We start from the raw sequence: 17,084 nt of genomic DNA, 5'->3' as shown, positions 1-17,084 counted from the left end.
CATTCGTCTGAGATATAATCAACCATTCTGCACTTCTTCATTTGTGACGTTTACGTCTACGGGTTCTACACCTGCATTCAGAAAGGGAACTGTACTGTGAACCAGCTCCTGAGACTGTGTACTAAGCGCCTCAAGCCCCTGTTCTGTGTTAAGAATTAAAGACTCAGGGGAAACTACGTTTAACTGACTGTACTGTGCTGCGGTGCGCGGTGGTTTTTTTTTTTTTTACTGCTGTGTTACAATTTGTGCGCGTTTGCGCTTTTTTTTTTATTTATTTATTTATTTATTTTTTTTTTGCGGTGGTGTAGTACCGGGTTCCCTATGTGCATCGAAATTTCTGCTTATATCGGTCCTGTATGGGTTACCTATATTGGCGGGGGAGAGTACTCTAACAGCAACGAGGGGAAATAACCCCTAATAATGGCAATGACTTTTAGCCAATGGCGTACTACATAGCGACCGGAAGAGCCGATTGATGTGCGAGCGCGCAAGGCTGCCGCCATTTACAAATTTGCGTTTGGATTTGCCCTTTTCTTCTCCAGCATCTGAGTGGAAAGGTTCAACCTCAAGCGATCAATTGCACGTGTTCGACCTCAAGCGATCAATTGCACTTGTTCTCCCCCGCCAATATAGGTAACCCATACAGGACCGATATAAGCAGAAATTTCGATGCACATAGGGGTGCTCCGTGGACGCTGGGGGTGTACGCGACATAGGTTTCCCATATGGACATATATTCCCATATGGGTCCTATATGGACCTTCCTTCAAATGCTACTAGGGCCCTTACAACGAGACGCTGCGCTGCAGGCTATGGGAGGCCTACGGCAACCCCTAAAGCAGTGGTTCTCAAAGTGTGGTCCACTAGTGGTCCGCAGGAATAAGTCAGGTGGTCCGCGGCTGACAGTCGTCATATATCAGCAAAGTGATGTTTAAATCGCCAGATAGGCTTGTAGAAAACTTGTGTCGGACACGTCAGCTAGTCAAGTTACCACCGCACCTGATAATGGCCTGCCAAGATGGTCAAGGCAGGCGGTCATCAATTTTCAACAGTGACGCGTGACGGACGACTCTGTTGAAGATTTTTAGTATGTGCCAGCTTGCCTGAGTCGGTCAAACATGAAAGGAGACCACGCCGGCAAAGACAACTTCCCCGTAGGAAGGAAGGCTGACCACTTTCCTAATCTGCGTGCTGGCGAGAAGACCTCTTTCCAAGTATTATTTCTCAGTATTTTCAAGCCGAAGGGTTATTATGGATGCTGGCTGAAATCAGGGACCTTGAAACGTAAATCCCCGGATGCTGGAGACTGTGAAAGTGCAAACAAGATGCAGAAGGGAGGCTGAGGTCGTTTGTGATCCCAATCAACCACTCTGTTCTACTGACAGGCTTACGAGCTGCAAAGCACAAGACATTAGCCAGGAAGTGGAAGACGCACCTGATATTTTCAACTTCTGCTCAAGATAATAGCAACAAAGACAGCATCATACAAGCTGTGAAGAAAAGAAGTGGTACACACAAGAAGTGGCGACATTCCAGCATTGAAAACAACCCAAAACAAGTGAAAAGAAAATATAGCACTGATTATTTGAGCATGGAACTTTTTTGGACAGGTGATAAAGAAGTCTCTAACCTGCAATGTGTTTTATGCTGTGAAATTCTGGCCAATGGAGCAATGAAACCCTCCAAACTGAAGTCATTTTGAACCCAAGCACTGCCAATATGTTGATAAGCCTCTGGAGTTTTTCGAGAATAAATGCAAAGAGCTGCAACAAAATAAGGGAATGCTGCACCTTGTTGCTTCTGGCGATGAAAACACTGAGGCTACACAGGCATCCTACACAGCTTCGCTGTTGATCGCCAAGACCGGCAAAGACCAACTGTTGCAGAGAACGCAATCAAACCTGCTGCCAGACTGATGACAGAACTCATGCTTGGTGAAAAGGCGACAAATGCCATCAACAAAGTCCCTCTTTCAAACGATACCGTGAAACGTGGAATAACAGCCATGGCTGACAGTGTGGAGTGGCAGCTGCTATCAAGACATGTCAAAGTCAGTACTTGGCGCTTCAGCTTGATGAGTCTACTGACATAGCCAACGAAGCAAACCTTTTGGCATGTGTCAGGTAGGAATACTTAGGCGCTGTTCATGATGACTTTGCCGACCTATACAACTGAGAGGACATTTTCAAGATTCTGAACAATTACATTGTGAGTAACAAAGTTGACTGGAAGCGATGTGTCGGTAATGGTGCTGAGTCAATGACGGGAAAGATCAAAGGCTTGACCGCACGTATCAAAACAGTTGCTCCACTGGCAGCAGTAACTCAGTTGCATTCATGGAGAACAGCTCTCAAAAAAAAAAAAAATGTCCGTCGATCTTAAAGAGTAATGGAGGAATCAATAAAAATCATAAACTTCATCAAAGGGCGCCCTTTGAACGCACGGATTGTTAAAGCTTTATGTGAAGAGATGGGAAGTGAACACACCAAGCTTCTTTTTCTTACAGAAGTTCGTTGGTTGTCGCGTGGGAGAGTGCCCACTTGTCTCTTTGAACTGCACGAGGAGGTTCACATTTGTTTGCGCGAGTGTAATCAAGCTTTCTACTTGTGGGATTGCATGCATGGCTGTTCATGGCTTGGTCAGTTGGCGTAGCTGGCTGACATTGTTAGCAGTGTGAATGGGCAGAGATGTCACAATCTGTCACGTTCAAGACAAAGTAAAGGCGATGTGTATAACATTGGGGCTGTGGTGTCATCGCCTCGATCGTCGAGAATTATTCCCAACCCTCAGTGATTTTCTTGTGACTTCACCGCAGAAAATTGATGAGCAGATTGTTGCGAACTTCAAATCACACCTACATGGTCTGCATGAGCAATTCAGAATTTATTTTCCAGAGCCCGAGACAATATCTGAATGGATCAGAAATCCATTTGCAAACATGAGTGCAGCGGTCAGTACAAAACTTTCTTCAAGGGATGTTGATAGTCTTGTGGAACTTGCTTCGGATGGTTTGCTGAAAGTGTTGTTTTGCTGAGAAATGTTTGACAGACTTTTGGCTTCATGTACGATCTGAGTACCGGGGACTTGCTGACATCGCTGTGAAGCATCTACTGCCATTGCCAACAAAGTACTGTTAAAACAAAACGACTAAAATTGGACTAAAAACAAACAAACAAAAGAAGTCGGTTGAACGTGGAATCTGACATGAGACTGAAACTTTCCAACATTGATCCAGATATTACCACCCTAATATCTCGTCAAAAACAACTGCATTCCTCGCATTAACATTTTAATTACAAAGAACGAGGTAGGTAGCTTTATGTCAACTTATTACTATACTACTGACACAGAGGGACATTTAGTTTTGAATTGTAATGAAACAAATTTAAATTTGAAATACATAGTACAGAGTGATTTTTAAGCCTTGGTGGGTCGCCATATTTTTTCTTAAGTTTTTCTAAGTCTGTTGTTCCAACTGTTATTTCCTTCATCAAGAATTTAAATCTTTCCTTCTGAATCATCTGTTGTATGTGAAGTAGCAGGAATTCTAGAACAAAAGCCGAAAAGTGAAAATTAAAATTATGCAAAAGAAAACTACATTAATATATGTGGAAATATGTATATAAGACTGAAAGTATGTGTGTATGCATTACATGTTAGGTCTGGTAGGTTTCAATTGCATATGGCTTAGTAGCAACAAAACGGACAGTCAGGATTTCATAAAACACATTGCTAGTTGGTTCACATATCGTGAACTCCGAGGCCCAGTTGTTGTTTATGAATATGCACAGCTCTCCGCCTTTATTTTTTCCGTGTTTTCGTTATTCCTGTCATGCATAATGGTAGTAAAACCCTCAAGGTGGACGTCCGTTTTGTTGCTACTAAGCCATATGCAATTGAAACCTACCAGACCTAACATGAGGATCAGTCAGAAAAGTTACACATCGGTCTGAGGTGTCCAAAAACAACATTCCTATGACAGCAGTTGGAGAACTTTTGTCTCTACCTCAACAACATCATCCATCTCTTCCAAAAGACCCAGAACACTAATGAAAACTCCACAGAATTTTATACTAAAAGCTGTTGGGTCTGGTTCGTATTACCATTTTGGTATTTTGAATTCACTTGCTGCTACTGTTTCAGGTTTGAATTTAAATTTAGGTAGTTGCCATTTAATGCTTCAAATTAATATTGATGGCTTGCCACTTTTTAAGTCATCAGGGACTCAGTTCTGGCCCATCCTTGGTCGTGTCTCTGGTCCTTTTGTCTCTGATCCTTTTGTAATTGGACTTTACTGTGGCAAAGAAAAACCAAGTGATATTCAAGAGTATTTGCATGATTTTGTTACAGAGATGTGTGCTGCACAAGAAGGCTATCACTGTCTTCCTGGAGTAGCTGCGAAAATATCAATATCTTTGTCATGTATTATTTGTGACACACCTGCTAGAGCTTTTGTCAAGCAAGTGAAAAGTCACACAGGTTATTATGGGTGTGATAAATGTTCGCAAAAAGGTGTCTGGTATGGTGAGATGACTTTTCCTGATATAAATGCCCCACTGCGTACTGATGTTCAGTTTGATGAAATGGCACAAGAGTCACACCATACAGGTCATTCTCCATTTAAAGATCTGTCTTGTGGAATGGTTACTCAGTTTCCTCTTGATTACATGCATCTTGTTTGCTTAGGTGTAACTAGAAGGTTGCTTTGGTACTGGATTAAAAGCCCAGTTGTAAAGGATTTTGCCTTGGTCAACAAAATATTTTTCAAATTTCTCATTTTCTTCTTGGTCTTAAAGAATATCTGGCACGTGAATTTTCACGAAAGTGTCACAGTCTGAATGAACTGGACAGGTGGAAGGCTACAGAATTTAGACAGTTCTTGCTATACACTAGCATTGTTGTTTTGAAAGGAAGTATTTCTTCTCAACTTATCCAACATTTCCTTTTGCTTTTTGTTGCTATCAAGTGTCTGTGCGATTCAAAACTTTGTCACACTAATGCTGATTATGCTAATGAGCTACTGTGTATGTTTGTTTCTCAAGCTGCAGATTTTTATGGGAAAGACTTTCTTGTGTATAATGTACATGGCCTGGTGCATATTGCTGAAGATGTAAAACTGTTTGGCCCTTTGGATGCCTACTCTGCATTCCCATTTGAAAACTTTTTAAGCAGACTAAAGCGATTAGTGTCAAGTCCACGGTATCCACTCCAGCAAGTTATCAAGCATTTAAGTGAAATGAAGTCAAATAATTTGTATTTTAAGCGTAAATCCCCATTGTGCAATGAAATTTCAATGAAACGAAATTTGGGTCCTCTTCCACTTGAGATGAGGGATGCTCAACAGTTTCAACAAATTAATTCAAACAATTTGTTTTTTTCTGTCACAGCAGGTAACAACTGCATACAAGTCAAAGGTTCAATCTGCTTGATTAGAAACATTTTAGTGCCTGTCAACACTACAGACATTGTTTTTAGTAGTTGAGCGTTTTTCCTCATCAACCGACTTTTTCGCATATCCCCTTAATTCTTCCAAGTTAAACATATTTAAAGTATCTGGTTTGACAGGTGTATTTGAAACTGTTGCTCTCTCAGAAATTGAAAGAAAAATAATACTTCTTCCATATAAAACTAAATATGTCGCACTTCCAGTAGCACAGGCATAAAGTATGTATCTATGTTTCAGGCTGCAAGTTTATTTTTGACACATTGTGGTTTGAACAATGTCCCTGTTTATTGCATTTGTAATCTGTAAAATGTTTGATTTGAGATGATGTTTTTGATTGATTATAGATGAAGAAATATGCTATTATCGATTTTGAGGGACAAGACGGCATTGAAACCAGTATTGTCCCAAGTAAGTGGATAGTACAAGAGAGCCATCAATGCTGCTGGCCAAACAAACCATACAAGCGAGCAGTCACAGACTGCTTAGAGCCGAGGGAGACCTGGGATCTTTTCCCATATATGACGATCAAATATCAAACTGGTAAGTATATTCAAGGCATATTAAATGCTAAATAAAAAATTTCATTTGAACTTTGTATGCCATGAAAACCTCAAATGCTATATATGTGTACAAATTTTTGTAGATGACTATCCAAGGGCAGCTGAAAAGCTGAAACAGCTGCTCGAAGGCTATTCAGACATAGCAAGTGCGTCGGATGGTGCACTGTCGGGACAGAGGCAAAGGCGCCTGAATTATAAAAGGTTTAGCATCTCTTACAGTTTCCTATCTACCATATTTATCTCATGATCTATAATTTTATTTTTATCTTCTAAAAGACCCTGTCCTAACCATGAGCATGTACAATATGTGTGTGAGAATGTTAATATGGGTGCATGGGTCTTGGTTCAATCTATTATTCGTGTAAAGTGCTCTAAGCAAATGGTTAGAAAAGGGCTTTGTAAATCCTCATTGTTATGTGAAAATAGGTACATGCCATTTAACAAGCACATTGTAGAACATTGCACTTATTTTTGTTTCTAATATTTTAGATGTGTATCTTCATCTGACTCGGACGAAGAAAATCTTCAATCTTCTCCACTGCTACCCAAGAAGAGGTTGTATTATAGTAGTTTATGAATGTACATGCATAAGGAAATTAAGACTGATTTTAAGTACTGTATTTGATAAAATGAATTTAAAACCATTATTATATTTTGCTTGTTCATGATCATTTGTTTTAAATATTGTAATGATTGTTTGTTTTGTTAGGCTTTCGCGACAACTAACCTGAAAACTTTGAAAAATTTTAAATAATAATTAAAACCAAGTTTATTGTTTGCTTGTATATGTGTATCTGATAAATTGTTTTCAATATTTCAATATTGTATTTTGTTTGTGTGTGTGTGTGAGGCATTTGCAACAAATATTTTTGCTTGTATATGTATGTGCTAATTTGTTTTCAAGATAGTAATGATTAGGGTGGGGTTTGGAAGGGCAGAGGGATTATGAAGGGCTGCGAGGTGTTTTTAGGGTGGGGTTTGGAAGGGCAGAGGGATTATGAAGGGCTGAGAGGTGTTTTTAGGGTGGGGCTTAGAAGGGCTGAGGGAGTTATTTCTCCCAAGACCTGCAAGGGGCCGATGCCGTTTAGGCTCCCATAATACGGAGGGCTGGGAGTGTAACTTCCCTTAACGGCCCCATTTCTCAGCCCGAAAGGTGCCCTTACGGGGCCGATGAAATCTTGCAGGCTGGGAAGCTTAGGAAACTGTTGAATTGGAGCAAACTTGAGGACGTATTTTTTTCTACTCTTTTAATTTACTTTATGCAATTAGTTTTAAGGATTCACAAATTTATCGTCTTAAAAATTTCAGACATATATCTATTTGATGAGTATTTTAATTTGTGATGCTATCACATACCATTAAATTTGTGCGTTGTTGCTTATAGTGAAAAAGTGCAGTTCCTAGCAGAACACAACATGGCATTCTGTGGATCAGTCGACAAACTGTATGAGCCACACAATGGTAACTTTCTTGGGCTAGTTTAGCTGATTGCTCGATTTGATCCGATCATGCAAGAGCACTTGAGAAGGGCAATGACCGGTGAAATTCATGATCACTACTTGGGAAATCGAATTCAGAATGAACTGATTTCTCTCATGGGAAACAAGGTGCAATCGACTATCATCAAGAGAATAAAATCTGCACTTTAGTGTGATACTAGACTGCACATCTCTGACATCAGCCACGAGGAGCAAATGTCGTTAACAATACGGTACGTTTCAGACGTTCCTCCAGGAGTCTATGAACATTTCATTGATTTCATTGTTGTTTCTGAAAGTACGGGAGAGAATCTGACTAATGTCCTTCTAGAAGAGCTAGAAAAACTGGGGCTAGATTTTGCTGATATACGTGGCCAAGGTTACGACAACGGTGCCAACATGAAAGGAGAAAAGTCTGGAGTCCAAGCGCGTCTTAGGGAAATAAATCCACGATTTCCCCTGTGCATGTCACAGTTACAACCTCCTACTTGGTGATATGGCCAAATGCTGTCCACATTTTTCGCATCCTGCAACGATTGTAAAAAAGGTGGGAAATCTTGCGTCAGTTTGTGACAGACCTGAGTGAAACACGATAGTGTCGTGTAGACAGCGTGAAAGCTGTGAGGCAGGCTGGAAACTTTATGAGCATTGGTCAAACTGTCGGAGGAATAGGGCTAGAAGAATTTCAAATTCGAGGGCATTTGCACATGACTGACAGATTATCGTCAAAATGGATTTTCAAGCTCTCTGATTAATGCAAGAGAAATTGCAGAGGATTTGGATACAGAACCAGTTTTTAAAGCTACACGAATTAGAAAGAGAAGGAGAATGTTTGATTACGAACAATACGAAGGAGAAGATGTAGGAGGAAGAAATGCCCAGGAGGATTTCCGCATCAACGGCTTCAACATGATAGTGGAGACAGCAAATTTTGAAGATGTACAAGATGAGTATTCCACAGAGTTGTGAAGCTCGTGCCTCCAGTCAAGGAACCCGAGACAGTAAGTCACAGCCTGCTGTTGATGTCACAGAAGATGAGTTCGTCCCTGTTGTACAACAGATGGTCATGGACCCATTCTTGATTCCCGACGACGTTTTGGACCCCAAAGGTATGGGGGCAGGCACTGAGCCATCTCAAAGAGATCAGTGGAGGAAATTCCAGTTGGCAGATAGAAATCTGGCTGTTGTTATTCGCAGCATGGAGACCAGAACGCAGTTGACCACATTGCCTCAGACCCAGGGTAATCTCGAGCTAAAGGTGTTTGCTCGTGAGCAAAGACGGTTGCAAATGAGAAATGGTGTCTTTACCGTAAAGTGGAAGAAGAAGGTGATGTTAGATGGCAGTTGGTAGTACCATTTTCGCACCGGAGACAAGCCTTAGAAGGGGTCCACAAAGATTTATTTCATACGCATTTCGGCAACGCAATAAGCCAGCTTCGCATGAGATTTTTCTGGCCGAACTTGCTTCGGATGCTTCGCTAAAAGTGTTGTTTGCTGAGAAATGTTTGACAGACTTTTGGCTTCATGCACGATCTGAGTACGGGGGACTTGCTGACATCGCTGTGAAGCATCTACTGCCATTTCCAACAACGTACTGCTGCGAGATTGGATTTTTAACTCTCGTGGGACTAAAAACAAACAAGAGAAGTCGGTTGAACGTGGAATCTGACATGAGACTGAAACTTTCAACATTGATCATATTGCCTCAGCTACAGACATTATCCCTGTGTTTTCCTCCCTTCCTCTCTCCTTCTCTTCAAGGCACTCTGAGGAGCTGCAGCTGCCAAAACTGTCATTTATATCTAAGACTCAACAGCTTCCAGTACAAGGGGCAGCATCAAATGCTGCATCTAGGACAAGTCAAGGTTTGTGCGGTTTTATGCATTACTTTTACACATGCTTTATAATTGTATCTTGCATTTTAACAGTGGTTGAAACCTTCGTCATGTGGAAGGAAGTTGCAAATCACTAATCATGTGTGGCAACGTGATGAAATTTAAACATTTTTACTTGCAGAGACTGCTGTACCAGTCCGTGAAAATGATTCTATAGGTAAAATATTTAGTTCATTTAAGTTCATTAGAATGTAGTTTAAGAGAATAGCATGTACAAAATTTATCGTTGAAAAGCTAAATTGTGACAAGTCAAAAGGTGATGTTCTTTTGTGAAGTTTTTGTCTTAGTCTACAAAACCCCATATGCACAGGTTATATTTGATGTTGTTTTTGTTTTGAGTGCAGAAAGAACACTTGAGCGAGTTTTCAAATTACTAGAAGAAATGATGGCGGGCAGCAACGCTTAGAGGAAAAGATGAACCAGCTGCTGCTCATACAAAAGGTCAATGATGACCAACACTTCAGCGAAACAGCATCGGAGGATTTTTCGTTTCCTCTAAAGACAGAGGAAGACCTGCAAAGGATGGAGGACAATCTGGAGGATCATAAGATGAGAATGAGAATGGTAAGTTTTGCAGCAGCAGCTATTTTCTTTAGGGTTTTTTAATAGAGATATTACTGGTTTTTTATTCAAGAGTGCTGCATCATTTAAGTGTGTCTCAATTCTGTCATAACAGTGTCATGACAGCAGGCATTAACATGAGCTTTTGGTCACATACCTCAGTATTGTAGCATTTTATTTACTTTTCAGATGAAGTATCTCTCCTGCATTGGGGGGAGGGAGGGGGAGGAATGTTGCAACTTTGTGCAGCATATTGAGGAGAATATTCTCAACTCCCCTTGCACTTCAGTACAATTTCTCTGAAGTCAAGGGGAAAAAAGGATTCCTTGCACTCAGAGTACGAGGAGTAATGATGGGTGAGTTTGCTTTACTGTGTTTGTGGAAAATATTTCCAGTATGTGAACATTTAATATTGAAATTGTGTCACACTTTATCAGTGCCACTGTAAAGGCATATAGATAATGAAATGTGAAAAGAAATAGCAATTTTTAGTGGTAATAAAGTGTACAAAGTTTAGGTAGTAAACATGCAATAGCATAAAAAAGGAGAGTTTTCTCTAAACTACTTCACAATCACAGTAGTTTGCTGAATTTTTGTAGACATACAGTGGTGTTTCTTCCCAGCAAGGTAGAGAGACGTTATAGTTTCTGTTGGGGCTTTTTTTTTCCCCTCATTTATCATCTATTAGAGGATAGAGCTTGGACGGTTGTTTTCTTTTTATACAATGTTTTTTTTTTCCTCTCAAATTATAGATGCAGTCAGGAGAATGTTTCCACAAGCAATAGAAATGGAAATAAATGCTGTGGCACGTAAATGGTTTATTAGTGCCAGGGACAGGGATGGAGGCCGACATCGGCGCTTTAACTCAACTACTGGTAAGTGGTCATAACTGACACTTTTTTTAAAATTACTGTGTATTTCATTGAAGCCTAGTCAACATTTGGGTATACAAGACAACTATATTGACATGTTAAAAAGTGAAAAAAATTTATTAGTTATGTTAAAGTTATATGTAGTAACACATTAAAGATGGTTATATTTCCATTATATAGGCAAATTACATGAAAGGCTTATATAAAAATAATTTCCTAAGCTTTCACTTTCCTTTCTCGGTTTTTGGATTAACGCAGCAAAACCCACCCCCGCCGAAGACGTGAGTGCACAGGTGAGGAAGCTGTCGGCCGAGGTGCACTCGTTGCGGCGCCAACTGCAGCAAGAGCCAGGCAACGAACCTGCGGCGGGGAGAGCGCCAACCCAGCGGCCACCACGCCTCTACTACTATGAAGACGGGCCCACTTGCTTCAGGTGTGGTGGCACGGGCCACATACAAGTGGAGTGTAGGGTGCGCATTGACCACCTGGCCTACAGAAAGGGGCAACCCGCAGCACTGAGCCCCTCTTATAAAAACAAATAGGACAGAGCACGTGTGTAGATGTTTAGGTCGAAGGTGTGGCCACGGTAGCGCTACTGATTATGGGGGCCACTGTATCGACCGTGACGGACACACTCCATCGCCAGAAGCTGGCACACCTTTGGAGGTTCTACGCTTTCTATTCAAAATGGCGGAGATTGTTATCGGTTTCAAGTTTGCATATGAGAGTTTCTTTGACGCTCCCGTTAAAAAGGAGTATTGGGACCGTATACAAAGTGGTTTTAATGATTAGTGGTGAAAATACCCTATTATTTATGTGGAAACATATTTATGTCTTTAGCGGGAGCAATTTCAGACAATGTGTAGTCGGATTGGAGTGTGCTGAGTACCGAAGTAAAGAAGGAAATTTCTATCTCCAGCGTCTTGCCGGTCAGTTGGCCAGCGAAAATAATGTAGCTCTTACCTCCTACCAAGTCACAGAGGTAAAGGAAAGAAGTGGTGTGAAGTTAAGGCAACTGCATGTGCCAATACAGCAAAATGAAAATGCTGAAGGTGGTGATAAAGGTAATTTTTCAGTGTAATAAATACCATGAATAGGTGTTTTAATGTGGGGCTGTAATGATTTTCACAAATAACCCAACTTTGGAAATAATGTGCACATTGAGCTATCTTTCCAACAGAATAAAATAGTACAACTACCCTATTCTTTGATGTTTAGAATCAAAGCTTTAAGTTTGAATCTGATACTGTTGCATTTACTATGCATATCACTATGTTATTCTGGTTTTTATTTTCCTGTTTTTATTCCTGATGAATTGATTTAATATTTTTACAGAAAAGAATGGGGAAAATCAGTGGGGCCATGGGGTGATCCTTCTCCTCATGGACACTTATGCCAAACATACGAAAGAATTCGCACTTCCTACTATGAAGAAAATAGAAGTGTGGAAGAGGATTGCCTCTGAAATTGCAGCCTCAGGATGCCACTTTGCTCACACAGCACATAAAAAGAAATGGAGCAATATGAAAATACAGTGAGTTCCTACAAAATCATTGGGTTTTCTGTCTTTGAGTGCAACATTTTTCCAGAGATCTGAGAAACAAAACATCACAAGTTTTTGTTTAAGGTTCTGCGGGTTTAAATTTATTTATTACAATACATTCATTTAACCAGTAAACAAGACCCCACCAATACCAAGCAACCTTGAGTAGAATTTTTTATTGTAGCCCTGGGAAATTTGTCTGGATACATAATAATATATGCAATCATGTTTAGTACTTTTATCTTGTATCCCAACAGCTACGAAGCTATAGTATACTCGAACAAGAAAACGGGCCAGGGAAGATCACGGTGGAATTACTATTCCAGAATGGCCGAAATCTTGGAGGGAGACCCTTCAGTCATCCCACCAGTGACAATATCATCACTGGGGGGTGTAAAAGGTCAGTGAGCCATTTATAACATAAGCAAGCAAGTAAAGCATAGTTTTAGTATAGCCATATTTAGTAAAACGTTTGTTCATTGTTTCTTTTCCTACAGGTATTTGGTGAGAATAGTGACAAACAGATAAGTCTAGATATGCCAAAAGCTCAGTTAAGAACATTTTGTATGCATGCACTGTTCCAGCAAGAGCAGTTACCATTGGCATACAGGCCAGAAATATTTAAGTTTTCCAGGCCTATATATTGATCATAATTTATTTATATTTATTTTTCAGTAAGCACTCTCTCGGAGATCTCCAATACCCAGTAATGTGCCACCCCTCAAAAGGAGCAAGAACAGCAAAGAATGTCTCAGGAGACTCCTGTGTGCAGGAAACGGAAAAGACCGAACAACGAATCGTCAGAGCAGCTTCAGAGTTTTCATGTAAGGAACCTGGCAATACAGGAAGAAATAATGGCAATAATGACAAAAAACAGAACTGGATACACAAAGAATAGAATTTATGAGAAACACGGAGATAGAAAGAACAGAATTTATGAGAAACATGGAGATACAAAGAACAGAATTATTAGAAAAATTAATCAAGCATCTAACGAAGAGTTAGAAAATTTTTTTCTTTGAGATTTTTCCATGTATTTAGTTTGCTTTTTGATTTTAGAAGAGTCCTTTTGGCGTGGTTGATGTGCATATTGCTAATGTGACAGTGAAAGCAGTGGTGTTACCATCATGCACAGTGATAGGCGAACTTCTGCCAGTCGCCAAGGTTCAGTGTGGAGGTGCCATGTGCGTGTCTGGGGCGGCACCAAACTGTGTAGTCTCGGTGACCATCTCGCCACATCTGACAGTGGAGCAGCAATCACGCATCAGAGACCTAATTAACGGACGCCCCGAGAATTTTTCAACCGGCAAAACGGATGTTGGTCATGTCACAAGGGTCAAACATGAAATACAGTTGACAAATGATACACCATTTAAAGAACGGCATGTACGAACAGGTTAGAGAACATTTACAACAGCTGCTGGACAGTGGGATTATTAGACCATCACATTCCCCCTGGTCATCGAATGTTGTCTGGGTTAAAAAGAAAGACGATAGCCTACGGCAATGTGTGGACTACAGACAGCTCAACGCACGGACAATCAAAGACTCGTACGCGTTGCCGAAGATAGAGGAATTGCTCGACGCCTTAGCGGGGTGCAAGGATTTCACTGTCCTCAAATTAAAGAGCGGTTACTATCAGGTAGAGATAACCAAGGAACACAAAGAGCGTACAGCATTCTCAGTTGCGCCTCTCGGATTTTACGAATACAATCGCATGGCGATGGGGCTGGCAAATGCATCGGCCACATATCAACGCCTCATGGAAGAGTGTTTGGGGAACCTACATCTCCATGTATGCCTGGTGTTTCTCGATGACATCATTGTGTTTTCCAGTACGTTTGATGAGCATCTGGAAAGAGTGGAGAGAGTGCTAGACAGACTACGGGATTGTGGAATGAAATTGCATCCCAAGAAGTGCACATTCGCACAGGATCGAGTTAAATATGTGGGACATTTCGTGTGAGTGGCTGGTGTTGAGACAGATCCTGAAAAATGTGAGGAAGTGAAAAACTGGCAGAGCCCAGGACACCTGAGGATGTACGATAGTTTCTGGGATTTGCAGGTTATTATAGGTGTTTCGTGAGACGGTTTTCGGCAATCGCCAAGCCCCTAACCGACTTGCTACCTGACGTGTTGAAAGGAAAAAAAGAATTAATTTCTATGGGGACAATTGCTTTGAGATACGAGCAATTTGACATACGAGCAAGGTTACGGAACGAATTAAACTCGTATGTCGAGGTACCACTGTATATATGTTTATAAGTTTTGCCTGTGTTGTATATATGTTTATTGTTACGATATCTTGGTTATGTCCCTTATACCTCTCATGTATCTGAGGTCACCAGTCAGCACACCAAACATAACATGGTGGCAGCGGGCTGTTTGTCTTAGTCCTGTGCAACTGGCGACTGTAAGGAGAGATTTTTTTCTGCACTCCATTCGCTGTGCATTCCTCATATTTTGTGACTCGACTGAAAAGCCACGCGAAAACAATATGGCGGATAATCAAGCTGTAAGGCGCAACACACACCGGGTGGAGCCTCCACCACCCCTCAAATCTCCTGGAACAAAGGAGTCCTGGAAGCTCTTCGAAGCAGATGTGGAACAATTACTGTATTATCTCCTGTGTCCATGCTGAAGAAGATGCTGACTACGTGAAGGCAGTATTCCTACACACTGTAGGCCCCGAAGGCCTGTCTATTTACAATGGAATGCAACTGCGAGAAGGTCACACTCCTGCGGATATCATTGCCGCATTCGATGATCACTTCATCGGAAAGACCAATGAGACTTACGAACACTATGTGTTCAACATGAGAAACCAACAACATGGTGAAAGTTTTAAAGACTATCTAGCAACTCTGCGAACTCTACAGAAGACGTGTAACCACTGTGATCATATGGCAGATTCTCTACTGAGAGACCGCATTGTTCTCGGTCTTCAGGACAATGAAACCAGAAAGCACCTGCTGCAAGAAGCTGAGCTTACTCTCAAGTCATGCATTGATATATGCCGTGCGTCGGAGGCTACCCACAAGCAGCTGAAGTCTCTGAAATTTGAGCTGCCTCTGACAACAGCTTATCTCGGAGTGTTTATCTTCTGTTTGTCACAAGTTAGCACACCAAACATAACAAATGTCACGCAGTGCCGGTGTCGCATAGAAGACATACGGACGCCTGATCGAGAAGCACGCTTACAACGAGACGCTGCGCTGCAGACTGGGGCAGCCTACGACAACCCCTAAAGGACCGAACTGCCTACAAGTTCGAGACGTGGACGAACTATTTCGCGGCTTACGGCAGGCAGAGCAGGACACCGAGGGACCAGCACACAAGACAGGCGCTGGACAACAAGCGGCGGTCAACGCAGCACAACCCATCCCCGCCGAAGACTGGAGTGCACAGGTGAGGAAGGTGTCGGCCGAGGTGCAGTCATTGCGGCGTCAACTGCAACAAGGGCCAGGCAACGAGCCGGAAACAAGCCAGAGAATGGACTTTAAAGCCCCTGGACAGCCAACTCATGCACGGAAACAGATCTCTTGTGTCGCGCATGCGCTGGACCAAGCTGGTCATTAGCCTTTCACGGTTTCGCTTTTCACAGTGTTTCGCTTTTCAGTGCTACTGTCATTATTATTTTGAGATGCGGGTGGTGTGTTTTGTTCACGGTTACTGTGACTCGCCTGTGCACAGGGCAATTGGGGGGGGGGGGGCGGTCACGCGACAAAGACTAGTCATGAATACATCACCGACCTACAGCAGCGTCTGGAAACTATTCGCAGATTGGCTCGCGAGAACCTGAATGACGCGCGGGCGAAGCAAGCCAACCATTACAATCCCAAGGCAGTGGTGCGTGACTTCTTGTTGATACCTACTGTGTACAACAAACTTCAAGTCCGGTGGCGGGGGCATTACGTGATTATGGAAAAGCTCAACGGCCTCAATTGCTGAATGCAAGTAGGAAACAAGGAGAAGACGTTTCACGTGAATTTGCTAAAACGGTATATTGAGAGGCCAGCGATGCTGTTGATGGCGGCCGTGGTCAACGAGGAGGCGGGGCTAGTGACGTCACATGGAGCCGGTCTCCCGAGCTGTCCGATGTCTGAAGAGACGTACCGGACGCGCGTGTAAGCCACGACCTGACGACGGAGCAGAAACAAGTCACAGGCGTATTGGAAAAATTTGCAGATGTGATGACGGACAAACCAGGTCTCACATCGCTGGCAGAGTTTACACTCACACTGAATAGCAACGTCCCGGTGAAAATGAAACCGTATTCCTTGCCTCACGCCAAGGAAGAGGCAGTGAAGGCTGAATACGGGAAATGGCGAGGTTAGGGCTGATGGAACGAGCGGAGGGGCCCTATTGTTCGCCAATCGTATTAGTAAGGAAGGACGGCAGCTACTGGTTTTGCGTAGACTATCGGAGATTAAACGCGATCACCGAGTTTGTTGCCAACCCTATGCCAGACCCAGAGTGAATTTTCATCCCCTTCGGCGTACAAAATGCGCCAGGCGTCTTTACGCGCATGATGGGAAGTTGCTAGAGCCACTCGCGGGGCAGGGAGTGGAGAATTTTATGGACGACGTGCTAATAGCCACTGAGACGTGGGAGGAACACCTCACCGTGCTGCACGACCTCCTAAAGTTGCTAAGGGACGCTCATTTGACGGCCAGGCCGACCAAGTGTGAAGTGGGTCTAGCCGACTTGCAGGGATGGGAAGTAGCTG

This window comes from Pomacea canaliculata, linkage group LG13 (assembly GCF_003073045.1).
Source record: "Pomacea canaliculata isolate SZHN2017 linkage group LG13, ASM307304v1, whole genome shotgun sequence".
Taxonomy (NCBI): domain Eukaryota; kingdom Metazoa; phylum Mollusca; class Gastropoda; order Architaenioglossa; family Ampullariidae; genus Pomacea; species Pomacea canaliculata.
The sequence above is the reverse complement of the archived record's forward strand: the minus strand, read 5'-3'. Positions refer to the sequence as shown.